Genomic DNA, 14964 nt, shown 5'->3' on the forward strand with positions numbered 1-14964 from the left:
CTCGTGGTTAATGGAGACATTAAACGGTAATATTATTGACGGTTGATGGTATATTTTAAATCTAAAATGTTTGTTGCTTCGCTAAACATACTCTGTGATGTGGAAATATGAAACTGTGGTTCTAAATGGTTGTGATTGAGATCGTTTGCATTTGTGAGTGAGATTAGCACATATTAGCATGCTGTAATTACTCCTCGTGTGCCAACAGGTTGTTTAATGAAGATCACAATCACAGAATGCATGTTTTCAACACATTTTCCATTTGTGCAGGTATGTTTTTGTATTGTTGGTAGTTTATGTGATTTCATGTCATTAATATTAATTTAGTCTTATGTTAAGCAGATTAGTTTAATACACGTTCTTTCAAGAAATCGCTATCGCAGTTCACTTCCTTCTGAGCTGAGAGAAGGTTGTCTCGTGGTTAATGGAGACATTAAACGGTTGTTTAATGAAGATCACAATCACAGAATGCATGTTTTCAACACATTTTCCATTTGTGCAGAAAATAAAGACAGTGCCAAGCGGTAAGAGGTTTGGAGTCCTTTATTGAAAAACAACAACACAACGCAGGACGGATTCCACTCGTGTGGGACCCGTTACAATGGTGCCGTGACCTTTTAAGGATCCATCTGAAGACCGACGTCTGCTCGCTCGCCGTGGAAGCTGCATGGACTGGTTTTAGGTACTTTTCAAAGACAAAAGGACTATTTTATATAAAGTGAGGTGGACTATATACATTTTTTTCTCTCACAGAAGACATTTTCGAACTGAATTCAGACTCTTGAAATATACATTTGCTGACTGGTTACTGTTATTGATTGCCTTTGTTCAGTACAATATTTCAGTTCATTTATTGATTTAAATTTGAAGATAATTAATTGGTACAATACAGCAATATGGCAGAAGGCGTTAATAGCTTTGCTGAAGAGATGAAGGACAATGAGGTGTTTAACCAAAGTATCCAGTTTGGTAGGGGAAGGGTTTTTTCAGAATACCTTCTAAACCTAGGATGCCAGGGCCTACTAGCAGAGCATTTGATACACCTGTTTTGACTTCTACAAGATATGTTGATCGTGCCATGCCATCTCCGATTAACCAAAATCCAGATTTGAGTTCACTCATCAGTGAAATAGCTGAAAAATTAGGACAGTCTATTACTGCTCAGCTACGTTCTGATAACAGTACAAACCGTAGTAATTCTGAACAGCCAGCTGAGATGACGCTGTCTAATGTCAAACTAGTGATGCAGTCAGATGTAAAAGAGCCACCAATATTTAGGGGTGATGGTTCAGATAAACTAACTGTACAAGAGTGGGAAAATATTATGTCCCTGTATCTGAGAAAACGTGCTATTCCGATTGACAAGAAATATTGGATAGGCTAATGGGGAAAGCAGGTGATGTAGTGAAAATTAAATTGCGTAATAACACATCTGCTGACTGCACCAGTAAACCTCGCTTGATCTTTGACATTTTAAAACAGCATTTCAGCACAATCTCCTATTCTAGTATGCCCCTAGCCGATTTTTACAATACTTTACCGATGCCATCTGAAGATGCAATGGAGTATTGGATCAGGCTGAACAAGACAATGGATGTTGCCAAGGAATGCCTGGAGAGACAAGGTCGGCGCGTTTGTGATCCAAGTCATGAAATCAGCATGATGTTTATCAAGCATTGCCCAGATAAGTCTCTTTCTAATGTCTTCAAATTCAAATCAGCAGAGAAATGGTCAGCTGGTGAGATACAGGAGAGACTTGATGAACATATGCAAGAGAAGAAAGCTAGGACCTTCACTAATTTACGCAGTTTGAATATAACTGAACATAGAGCTTGCACTCAGAGTCCTGATGTTGTTGAGACAGTTGCTTCTAACTCTCCTTTGTCTATTCCACCTTCTCCTATGGTGCAGTCTGGCAGTGACAGTGCTTGCATGAAAAGTCTAGTGAGTCTATTGGACCGTCTTGTCACTCAACAGACCTAATTCCAAGTTAGCCCACATCATCAAGCTACAACATTTCAGACTTACCGCAAACCATGCAGGGTTTGTAGATCTTTGGATCATTCAACGGTGTCACATTGTAGACAGGATAACAGATGTCTAAAGTGTTTACCTCCTGGACACTGGAAAAAGGACTGCCCTCAGCGAGCTGATCGTAACCAGCATCAATTGGAAAGTGGGGCTGGCAGACCACCTAACCAGTTAAACTATTGAACCCGCATTATGGAAGGGGAGATGTGGGTATGGATACTAAATACCTTCATGAAGAATGCGATCTTGCCCAGCTCTATGAGAAAAACTGTAATAGTTCTCCTAGAGGGACCAAGATAGTTGTACAATCTAGTCAGAAAGTCGAAGCCTTCAGTTGCCTTTTCTATGTTCCTGTTCATGTCAATGGCCACGTTATTCTTAACGGAACGATTGATTCCGGTTCTATGGCATGCACAATCAGTAAACATGCTGTGGAGAAAATTGGTTCTGCAGGCATTTTGCCTGAAAAAAAGCATTCAGAAGAAAAGATTGTCTTGATCGGCTGTGGAGGTCAGCAAACTGATGGTTTCTATGATTTGGAGATCCAGTTCTTTGACACTCGGTGTGTTGCACCTTGCTTGGTCGTGCCTGGCCAGCGTGATGATCTTATTCTGGGCTCTAATATCATTAAACACTTAATTCATGAGCTGAAGAACAACAATGATTATTGGGACATTGCTTCTAGACCTGACAATAAGTTTGATGAAGACGTTCAGCAGTTCTTGTCAATGTTTACGGGTGTTGAGCGTTGGAAAGGAGACACTGTTCCTGACAAAATAGGCACTGTCAAACTCACTCAAGCGGTGGTACTTTTACCAAAGCATGAACATTTGGTCTGGGGCCGTTTGCCATCTAATGTGCCCATGTCGCCAGGCAGCACAGTGATCGTTGAGCCGACCAATTCAAAAGCTATGCCTCGAGACATTCTAGTTGGTCGTCTTGTTGTACCACTTTGGGGTGACAGGTGGGTGCCTATGACAGTTATGAATCCGACAAATAAAGTGATCACATTGAAGAGGAACAGCAAAATGGCTGATGTGTTTCCGTGTATTGCATCTGAAGATTTTGAGATTTTTCAGGGACTGCACATTACTCTAGTGGAAAACAAGTCAGATGATTCATGTAATTCCTGTGCAGCTGACCACATTGACAAAAATCTGCTGAACCTGGGTCTTGAGGAAATTGATGTCAACTGGGTCAGATAAGTGATGATTGTAAATCTCAACTTACCCAGTTACTAGCTGATTACCAAGACATCTTCTCCAAGCATCCATTGGACTGTGGTGAAGCCACTGGATATGTGCACCGAATACGACTGACGGATAATCGACCCTTTCGATTGCCTTATAGGCGAGTACCTCCTGCCCACTATGAAAAATTAAGGCAAGTTCTCACTGACATGGAAGAAAAAGGTATCATCAGGAAGTCTTCAAGTGAGTACGCATCACCATTAGTGATGGTGTGGAAAAAGGATGGTGGATTGCGTATTTGCACAGACTTCAGGTGGTTAAATGCCAGAACTATGAAAGACGCACACCCCTTGCCTCACCAGGCTGACTGCCTGGCTGCGCTTGGAGAAAACTGCTTCTTCAGCACTATGGACCTCACGTCAGGGTTTTATAATATTCCAATGAGTGAGGAGGGCAAAAAATATACAGCTTTTACTACACCGCTAGGCCTTCATGAATATAATCGAATGCCTCAGGGGCTTTGTAATAGTCCAGCCTCCTTCATGAGAATGATGCTTGGGATCTTCAGAGACTTGAACTTTTCAAAGCTTCTATGTTACCTTGATTATCTCCTTGTTTTTGCACCATCTGAAAGTGAGGCTCTGTCCAGGCTGCGTACAGTGTTTGATAGACTGAGGGAGAACAATCTGAAACTTTCACCTAAAAAATGTCATCTACTTCAAAGTCAAGTAAGATTCCTTGGCCATATCATTGACAGTGGAGGTGTGTCAGTTGATCCAGCAAAAGTGGAGGGCATCACAAGGATGACTGCTCATGATCTGATGGATAATGATGGCTGCACACCGTCTGTCAAAAGGATTAAGTCTTTTCTTGGCATGGTATTTTATTACCAACACTTTATTCCAAACTGCTCCTCTATCTCTAAACCTCTATTCGGCCTTACAGCTGGACAGAAAAGAAGAGGAAAATTGTCTAAGGAAAGGAAGTTTCAAGGCACTTACCGTAAACTTACCCCTGCAGATTGGACTACAGAGTGTCAGGTCGCTTTTGACAAACTTAAGACTGCTTTACTGGAGTGTGTCATGCTTGCACATCCTGACTTCAATGAGCCCTTCATTCTTTCTGTTGATGCTTCATTGGACGGGCTAGGGGCTGTATTGTCCCAAGTGCCAAAAGGTGAACTACAAGCCAGACCCATTGCTTTTGCAAGCAAGACCCTCAGTACATCGCAGCGCAGATATCCTGCTCATAGACTAGAATTTATGGCTCTAAAGTGGAGTGTATGTGAGAAGTTCAGCCATTGGCTGAAAGGCCACAAATTTACCATCTGGCTGGATAATAACCCTCTCACATATATTCTGACTAAGCCAAAACTTGATGCTTATGAGTTGAGATGGGTTTCCAAACTGGCGGCATACACTTTTGACCTGAAACATTTGCCCGGAAAAGCTAATGTTGTGGCGGACACCTTGAGTCGCGACCCTTTTGTTGAGCCAATTGGACGGAGACTGTTGAATGAGCCGTATTCTTACTTGATGCAGGAGGCCAGTGGGATAGGCGAAGATTCCGTTCACGATGTTTTCAGGGTCAGTAGCCATATTCAGGCAAATCAGCCCATGGAGTGTCTTTCGCAAAGTGTTGACTACAACGTGGATTAAGTCAAAGCTCTTTGTCAGTCACACTGCAGTTGGACAGACGGAGCAGAGTCAAGAGCCCTTCATTTAGTCCATCATGTTCAGATGATATCGGGTTGTCAGGAGACTTTACCATGCTCTCTGCCCAGGAGCTCAAGGACAGTCAACAGGAAGATCTGACTATATCCAAGGTGTTGTCATTCTTGATTAGACAGAGACGTCCATCAAGAAGAGAAAGGCATGGTGCAAGTGCTCAAGTAATAAGACTGTTGAAGCAGTGGAGTAAGTTGGAAGTTAGAGATGATGTGTTATATAGAGTGACGAAAGACCCTTTGACTAAAAGGAAAAGATTACAGTATGTACTGCCTGATAGTCTGAGGAACAAAGCTCTGTCTGGTATCCATGATCTCGCAGGCCATCAAGGGCAGGACCGTACTATTTCACTTGCAAGACAACGCTTTTATTGGCCTGATATGGAAAAGAATATCAGAGAATATGTTCAATGCTGTCGAAGGTGTGTCCTTGCAAAGTCACCAGAACCTGCTGCTCGTGCCCCTTTGGAGAATATCAAGAGCACAGCCCCGATGGAGTTGGTGTGCATAGATTTTTGGTCAGCAGAAAATAGCAAACAATGTTCGGTGGATGTCCTCGTAGTTACTGACCACTTCACCAAGCTTGCTCCCTTTAAAAGAGAAATGTCAATGGCCACAACAGATCCAAACTCTCACATTTGCTTACAATGCAACTATTCACGAAACTACAGGTTATGCACCTTTCTTTTTGATGTTTGGCCGCATACCCAGACTTCCGGTTGACATCATGTTCAATCAAGTACTCGATAACCCCGACATTGCTGATTACGACTCTTATGTCAAGTCTTTACTGTGCTGCTTGAAAAATGCTATGGATATCGCTCAAAAGCATTCCTCTGTCGAGCAAAGACATCAGGCTAATCAGTACAACAAGCATGTTAAAGGAACTCACTTGTCGGTGGGGGATAGAGTATTGGTGGCTGATAAATCAGAAAGAGGCAAAAGGAAGTTGGCCGACAAATGGGAAGACGGAGTGTTTACTGTTGTTGAAGTGAATCCTGACATTCATGTTTATAGGATAAGGGATGCATCAGGCCGCACTAAAGTTGTGCATAGGAATCTTTTACTGGAAGTGAATTTCTTGCCAATTGTTGGAATTGATAAAGAGCAAAGTACCAGTGAAAATAATCAGCCACTGATCATTGTGGAGTCTGATCAGAATGGAGCAGATCAGGACTCAAGCGAAGACTTGTCTGCTGTTTCGTTCACTGAGAGCTCAATTCAATCTTCCTCTGACTATCCTTACCCACTTCCTGTTTGTGAATCAGACCGCAACCCTGTGGTTCCTGTGACTTTACCTGTAGATTTAGAAAACTCTCATGATTTGGATGAGGTAGACACAGTGGATGCAGATATCCATCAATCTCCTGGTGCTGCCAATGAGTTGCCTACAAATGAGAAACATGAACAAGATTCAAATGAAATTGCACAATACTTACCTGGCTCTCCTGACTTACTGTGCAGTGATCCATCGTTGAGAGGTGCTGAAAATGCTGATCTTGTCAAGCCTGTTAGAACGAGAGTTAGATGGATAGTTCAATCTGTAAACAGATTGATTGAATCTATGGTGCAGATGCCAGTTTCAAAAGTTCAAGTTGTTTAAATTGAGAATTCATTTTGAAGTCTTAGTAATTTAATGTACTGACATTGTTTGTGACAAAAGTCAAGTTTAATAGAGCCAAGTGCTGTGTGGTGTATTAGGCATCACATTAACTTATAGGGAATTTGAGACTTGATCAACCTCTTGTTTTCCTAAACCTTGAAATTGAGGTAACTTTTATGTTGGTTTCGTGAATTAGATTTGCGAGTCACTTGTGCTAGTATCGTGTTCACTGGGAATGTCTTTTTGGTACATTGAAAGATTTTGATGAAAATAAGGAGGGGTGAATGTAACGGAGTTATTTTGGTAATATTATTTTCACTCAAAATCCTTTTTTCTATTGAGTATAACTTTAATTTACTTCATTTGATATTATTATATATATTATTTTATCGTTTTGAGTTCATGCTTGTATGTGACTTTCAGGACCTGTTCAAGTGTACTGTCACTTTAAGAGTGTATACTCGTTCGTGTGCGCGCTCATCGCTCTCTCAGTTCACTTCCTTCTGAGCTGAGAGAAGGTTGTCTCGTGGTTAATGGAGACATTAAACGGTAATATTATTGACGGTTGATGGTATATTTTAAATCTAAAATGTTTGTTGCTTCGCTAAACATACTCTGTGATGTGGAAATATGAAACTGTGGTTCTAAATGGTTGTGATTGAGATCGTTTGCATTTGTGAGTGAGATTAGCACATATTAGCATGCTGTAATTACTCCTCGTGTGCCAACAGGTTGTTTAATGAAGATCACAATCACAGAATGCATGTTTTCAACACATTTTCCATTTGTGCAGGTATGTTTTTGTATTGTTGGTAGTTTTTGTGATTTCATGTCATTAATATTAATTTAGTCTTATGTTAAGCAGATTAGTTTAATACATGTTCTTTCAAGAATTCGCTATCGCAGTTCACTTCCTTCTGAGCTGAGAGAAGGTTGTCTCGTGGTTAATGGAGACATTAAACGGTTGTTTAATGAAGATCACAATCACAGAATGCATGTTTTCAACACATTTTCCATTTGTGCAGAAAATAAAGACAATGCCAAGCGGTAAGAGGTTTGGAGTCCTTTATTGAAAAACAACACAACGCAGGACGGATTCCACTCGTGTGGGACCCGTTACACTTGGTTTGTTCACCTTCATAATTATCTTTTTATAATCATCAGAGTAATTTCCCCGTGACGTTGATGAGTTGATGGTGTTGTGATGCAAATTACATGATTACTATCCGAAATGAGGCATAGCTTTCCTTTTAGATTCACCAACAAGCAAATCCAGCAATTATGTCTCATGGCTGACTTGAACAGCAGGTGTGTTTGTGTTGTGATGATTCATGTTAACCTTATAGGAACACTCCATTTATTTATTTATTTATTTATTTATTTATTTATTTGGAAATATAAGCTCAAGTACCCTAAAGTTAAACAATTGTACCATTTTTTAAAATCCATTTAGCTGATCTCCCGATCTAGTGAGAGCACTTAGCACAGCTTAGCATAAATCATTGAATCGGATTAGACCATTAGCAACTCGCTTATTAGAAAAACGTTTATTTAAAGCTTGACTACATTGTGTACTACTAGGGCTGACAGAAAATGAACAATTGCTATTTTCTAGATCTACAGGGGAATTACCTGTTAGTAAACATTCAGGATGAACACGCAGCGAGGTTGCAGAAAAAAACGGAGTGCTAGCATTTACAGCGAGGGAATGACATCCACTGCGGTACAGAGTTTGCTGTTGTCTTAGAGATAAGTTTATTGATTAGCCTACATATTATATATTATTTACATAATGTTTTCAGCATATTATAACAGCTTGTCACCCAGTGATAAACACAGTTATTCGGCAAAATAAACCTTAAAGTGAGTGGCGTTTGTCTGACAGGTCCATTTGCGATAGCACCCTCCCTATTAAATAAGACGAAATGGCCAAGCATCCAGCCCCAAATATACAACTATCTCATTGAAACTCCAAGTGATTTTACAGGAGAGAAGTTCTACAAGTCTTTTGATGCCAACAATTTTGTTCTGTGTGGTCATGTGCCAGAAATAATGTTCCATGATTACCAGATTCAAAACTATGTAGTGCTAAAACGAAGGTTCTGCCTAGGCAAGGACAAGGAAAAAAGACAGGACTATACAAGGCCTGGGTAATCATCAAGCAAAACAACTGCATTCCGACCGCGAACTGCACCTGTACGGCAGGGTATGTGAACTTACATTTTAACATTTCATTCTTAGCATTCAGTGTCCGCAGTTTAATTCACCATATTAAACTGTTTTTGCTAAAATCATTGCTGCAATCAAAAACAAGTAATGTGTATGATTCAGCTTAGCGTGAACTCACCTGATATAAAATGAGAACTGCAGAGTCAAGCCTTTTTAATTAGGTCCTCACTCCATTCAGCTCTTATGATAGCTGTTAGCTAAAGACATCTGCGGTTGGCATTAAAAGCAGTGTGGTGTACGGTAAAAGTTAAGTTTTCTATTTTTTGACTTTCGGTTTTGGCATCCCATTCCCTAACTGATACAGTCGGGGAACTATACTTTCATTCCGGCGTAATAATCGAAAAAACTTTGCTGCCTTACCATGACTGCAGCAGGTGCAATCATATTAAAATAAAAATTATATATTATGGCCCCGCCATAGAAAAATTTATGTAGCGGAAACAGTGCTATGTAGTAGTGTTGTTGTTGCGATACTGAATTTCATTACCAATCGGTACCGAAATTTTAAAAATGTCCATTTCGTGCTAACATTTTGATAACAAAAACGCTGTTTGCACTCGGTGAAGTGCGTGAACTGATGACCTTCACGGCCAATCGAAGTAATATCTGTCAAGCATGTGAACACAATGGCAAATCAGCGCAGTTTAAGAACACGATCAACATTGCTTAAACGTTAGCAGGAGATGGACGTCTTTAAAATTTCAGTATCGACTGGTACCGAAATCGAGTATCGTGACAAGGGAATTATCCAATTTAGGATGCAGCTTATATTCTATTGATCCTACTGCACACATGGTACAGCAGCAAAGTTCCTTGATTATTACGCCAGAATGAGAGTATCGTTCCTAGACAACTTTTCATTCATTCATTTTCTTTTCGACTTAGTCCCTTTATTAATCATGGGTCGCCACAGCAGAATGAACCACCAATTTATCCAGCACATGTTTTACGCAGCGGATGGCCTTCCAGTTGCAACCCATCACTGGGAAACACCCATACACTCTCAGATTGACACTCATAAACTACAGCTAATTTAATTTATTCAGCTCACCTATAGCGCATGTCTTTGGACCTGTGGGGGGAAACCGGAGCACCCAGAGGAAACCCACACCAACACAGGAAGAACATGCAAGCCGAGGCTCAAACAAGTGACCTTCTTGCTATGAGCACTACCCACTCATTCATTTTATTTTCTTAGTCCCTTTGTTAATCCGGGGTCGCCACAGCGGAATGAACCGCTAACTTATCCAACGCGTTTTTACGCATCGGATGCCCATCCATCTTTGGGAAACATCCACGCACACCCGTTCACACACAATTCACCTGTACCGCATGGAGGAAACCAACACGAACGCAGGGAGAACATGCAAACTCCACACAGAAACGCCAACTGACCCAGGTGAGACTCAAACCAGCGACCTTCTTGCTGTGATGTGACAGCACTAGTTACTGCGCCACTGTTTCACCCCAACTTTTTATATTTGCTTTATAAATATATTAATAAATCATTGGCATCACGGTGGCGCAATGGGTAGCATAATCGCCTCACAGCAAGAAGGACGCTGGTTCGAATCTCAGCTGGGTCATTTGGCATTTCTGTGTGGAGTTTGCATGTTCTCCTTGTGTTGGCTCATAGGTATAGGTGAATTGGGTAAATTGTCTGGTGCATTTGCTGCGTAAAACATATGCTGGATAAGTTGGCGGTTCATTCTGCTGTGGCGACCCCTGATTAATAAAGGAAAAGAATGATGAATACATGATAATTTTTTCTTCTTTCCCAGTACTGGATTGCGGCTGGAAGGGCATCCGCTGCTTAAAACATGCCAGAATAGTTGCCGGTTCATTCCTCTGTGGTGACTCCTGATAAATAAGGGACTAAGCCGAAGGAAAATTAATTAATGAAATCTTTCTCTCTCTTTCACTCACACACACACACTACAATTAATCATCATTAAGCAAGTATTATAAACAATATGCAATTAATTTCGTCTGCATTTCTAATATATGCTTTCTAGGGAGGAAACATTAGCTTTACATTTCAGGCTTCATTTAGTGGACGCTGGATGTAATCCTCTCTTGCCTTGAGATTGTTTACCTTTAACTCCACTGGATGTGAGTGTGGTTACATGTTGAAGAGCTATTTAGTAGAGGGTTTCAACATCATGGCTAGATATTTCCAAAGCCTTGTCCTCGATCGCTGAACTGTAATGTCCATATGTATAAATGGACACTTGCTAATTTTAAAGTAGTCTCATGTGAGTGAGTTCCCAGTAGAGCGTCGCTGAGTGGATCTAGAAGAGGTCAAGCAGGGTCGTCCAGGCCTGTGAGGAAATAAAGACAAGTATGTCACAGTGGTAAGCGAATACTGTTTTCCAGTCAGTCTGAGACATGACAAATGCAACCAATAGACTTCTTGATCAACCCTGTATTCATGCCAGACAGCATGTGTGTTCAGACTAGTTTAGCCTGCTTGTGATGCAACCCTATAGGCACATGAGGAGTGTTTTGGATATAAACAAGAAGGCATGCTACTTGTTCCCTTCCTGGATGTTGATGCACTGTCAACAGATTACAATGCCAAAAAAATCGTATTAACAAATCAGTCTACTGATACTAAGAACAGCAGCTGAAGTGACTAACATGTTATTCACTGAACACCATATTAATACACAAGAAATTAGCTTTTTATGTGTTGTTAAAGGCATTTTTGCATTGTTTTTCCACTCATGTCCCGCCTCCTTCTGATCGCTATTTGCTGTTATATGAATGACTTCAATGCTATCCATTCATCGTTCGCCTTTTTAGAATACTAGCCAATGATGGCTTGGGAGGCGGGGCTTGAGGACGCACCGCTGTCTGCAGCCTTTCTATCTCGACTCGTAGAAAGGCATTTGGATATATGACTGGGTAGTGGCCCGAATCTTCATCTAATTAGCCCTTTGTATTGTTTTAAAAGTAATTTTCATGTTTTAAATTTAATTTTTAAAGCTTCTAAAGTTTATCGCAGTTTTTTTATCCACGTGCTGAAGCTGCTATTAATTATTTTTGGTTGTTTTGTCATGTGACACGTGTTTCTTTTTCCACCGCTGGACGGGCTTGACTAATCAGATTGGTTTATGATTTCTTATTGAGCGAATAGTTTTGAGTCGTTTTTTATAGCTATATAAGACACATATCCCCGATAGCAGTCTTAAGTGTTAGTATATTCAAAAGATTACACAATTAAACGTTTAAACCTCTTTAGTACAATTATAATTATTATGATCTTGAATGCAGCTCAATGGTGTTTATAGTTTTTGCGCCTCCGCGCGCCCCCTGGAGGACATTATAGGATATCGTTATTAGCAAGAACGTCTAATGTCCGCATCCTCGTTTCTGTGAACCATGTGACGTGTGTTTACATCCTCTCAGCTGTTCCTCGAGAAAAAAACAGCGCTGCTTCTTTCAACGCCACGAAAATCTATACATCACACAGCAACAACAGTGCGCTCAAAAACACCAGCTCTAATGTGCATCCTGTCCGTTTGGCTCGTGCAAAGCCTGAGCCCGATTCATGGCTTTACAAAGGTCAGTGAACATTGTTATTCCGCAGAGAAGATGCCGACATTTTTGTTTTGTTGCTTTGCGTTGATCTGGGGAAGATGAGGAACATGTGGCAGACGTCTAAAATGCAAACCCGATCTAGTAGTGCAGTAATGCACGACGAAAAAGCTCAAAATGGATGATGTAAAGAATGCACAAATGTTGTATTGTGTGTTAAGTGGATTGAAGTGGCAGGTCAAACACAATGCCAACGTCTTACTGGTTTTCCCAGTCGTGCAGCGTTAAAATGCCACATAACAGCATGGGTTTCTGAAGAAATTCAGCAGTTTTTGTTCCTCTTTTATTTTGTTATCACCGCAATTTATAAACACGGAGGCGTTTTTCTTGCCAGATGCTGTAAGTTTGTTAATACTTGATGAATAATAATAAATAAATAACTAAACACCAAAAATAGCAACACAACAACCATTTTGAAAAGTCGATTTTGTTTTACAACTTGCCTTTTTTTGTCTTTTTAAAATATATTTATTTGCATTATGTTCGTTACACAGACACAAACACATCACTAACATAGGCCAGACACACGACACAGGTCTCTTTTTAAATATTTTAGTACCATTGCATATCCCTTTCAATTAAATATGTAGACTTATCGAATTTATTTAATGTATGTTTGCATTTCCTGCTTGAGAGATTATGGCGGATCTGTGCAAAACGCTGTATTTATCCTTTTGCTTTATTTGACAAACACTGCTTGTTGTTTCAGATATATGAGTAGATTTAAAAGTCTCTGCGCCTGTCGTTAAAGTCTGCTCTATTTTAACGCAGTGCGGATGTGTGTAGTGTTTTATAAGTGCTTTAACTCGACTGCGTCTTGAAATGCAGATCTGTACGCGTATGGATGGACTTCGGCGATGAACGTCACGCTGTACGTCACTATCCACATATACTAGCATCGAACATAAATGTAAACAAACATACGAACAGAAGCGCCGCAAATACGGCTTTTCTCTCCAAGAACATCGGTCAGAAGAATATAATATTATTATGTGGCATATTGGAGCCATATTTTTGTTAATCCGAGGTTTATTGTATTTTGACAACGTCTATTATTAAGCTAAACCAAACAACTTTGCTAGCGTCGAATTACTGTTATGTTTACATAAATTTTAAGTTGTATAAGTAACTTCCTACTAAATACCAGTATTTATGTACTGTTAACCAACAGCAACAACAAAATCTGTAACAGTAACAGATAAAGCAATATACATAATAAGTATTAAAAACAGTAAAAAGGCCATTAAACTCCAAAAGCTAAGTTTCTATGGATTGTAATGCTTAATTTATAGTAGAATTCATGTATTACCAGTTAAAATACACACCTGTTAGATCTCCTTTCTCCACCATGTTGGTTTTGATATCCGAATGTTATACCATATTATATGTATTGCATTATAAAATCTTAAGAGTAATTTAAAAGTTTTCATCGAACAAACCCATTTGCGTTTTGCTCTGCGCGTAGTTTGACTTAGTTTGACCTCCACAGACATTAGCAAACATCTCCACAACCTCCCACAAAACCTTGAAAATTGTTCTTTCTTGTTATCTTGAACTTCTGAAGGAACACAATTGCATCAAACCACCAGAGCAAAGCCTTGATGCTATAAACACTGCTGGTTATAATCTTTCTTTAGAGTCACAACTAATGTATATTCAGTTGCTTAGTATACAGTTAAATAAGTAACTATTTTAATACATTTATATACAGGTGAAGTCAGAATTATTAGCCCCCCTGAATTATAAGCCCCCTGTTTATTTTTTCCCTAATTTCTATTTAACGAAGAGAAGATTTTTTAAAACACAATTCTAAGCATAACAGTTTTAATTACTCATTTCTAATTACTGATTTATTTTGTCTTTGCCATGATGACTGTAAATATATATATATATATTTTTAGATATTTTTCAAGACACTTCTATTCAGCTTAAAGTGACATTTAAAGGCTTAACTGGGTTAATTAGGTTAACTAGGCAGGTTAGAGTAATTAGGCAAGTTATTGTATAACGATGGTTTGTTCTGTAGACAATCAGAAAAAAATTTGCTTATAGGGGCTAATATTTTTGTCCTTTAAATGGTGTTTAAAAAATTAAAAACTGCTTTTATTCTAGCCAAAAATAAAACAAATAAGACTTTCTCCACAAGAAAAAACATTATCAGACATACTGTGAAAATTTCTTTGCTCTGTTAAACATCACTTAGGAAATATTTAAAAAATAAAAAAATATTCAAAGGGGGCTAATAATTCTGACTTCAACTGTATGTACAATTGTGTGTTTAATATCTAATTTCTGTTAAGAAACGGACCTTAACATAATTTAAAAATCATAAAAAAAATCTCATTCGATATGCAAAAATGCTGTTTGACCCCAATTGATAAAATAATTACTTAAGGGGGCTAATAATACTAACCTCAGCAATTTTTAAATTGGAAAAATAAAGTAAAATAAAGAAATAAATATTTAAATATAAATAAATAAATATTCAAAACCAAACTAATAATAATAGTTTATTATTATTATTTTTATTATTATTATTATTATTGTTGTTGTTGTTGTTGTTAGTTTGTTTTTATTTATATTTA

At 39.1% G+C, this 14964-nt stretch overlaps 1 protein-coding gene across 11 annotated transcripts in view; it reads left to right on the forward strand.

Moving 5' to 3' along the window:
- Positions 1-379: 379 nt before the first annotated feature.
- The window catches only part of pcmtd1 (protein-L-isoaspartate (D-aspartate) O-methyltransferase domain containing 1), a 46057-nt gene continuing 31472 nt past the window's right edge, over positions 380-14964 (forward strand). For 2 of the 11 annotated variants that reach the window (XM_087308177.1, XM_087308175.1), the window contains exons 1-2: positions 380-604; positions 8661-8756. The gene's annotated coding sequence lies outside the window, so the exon portion shown is untranslated. 11 annotated transcript variants of the gene reach the window in all.

Source organism: Danio rerio, chromosome 24, assembly GCF_052040795.2.
Source record: "Danio rerio strain M-AB ecotype USA chromosome 24, GRCz13ab, whole genome shotgun sequence".
Lineage (NCBI taxonomy): Eukaryota > Metazoa > Chordata > Actinopteri > Cypriniformes > Danionidae > Danio > Danio rerio.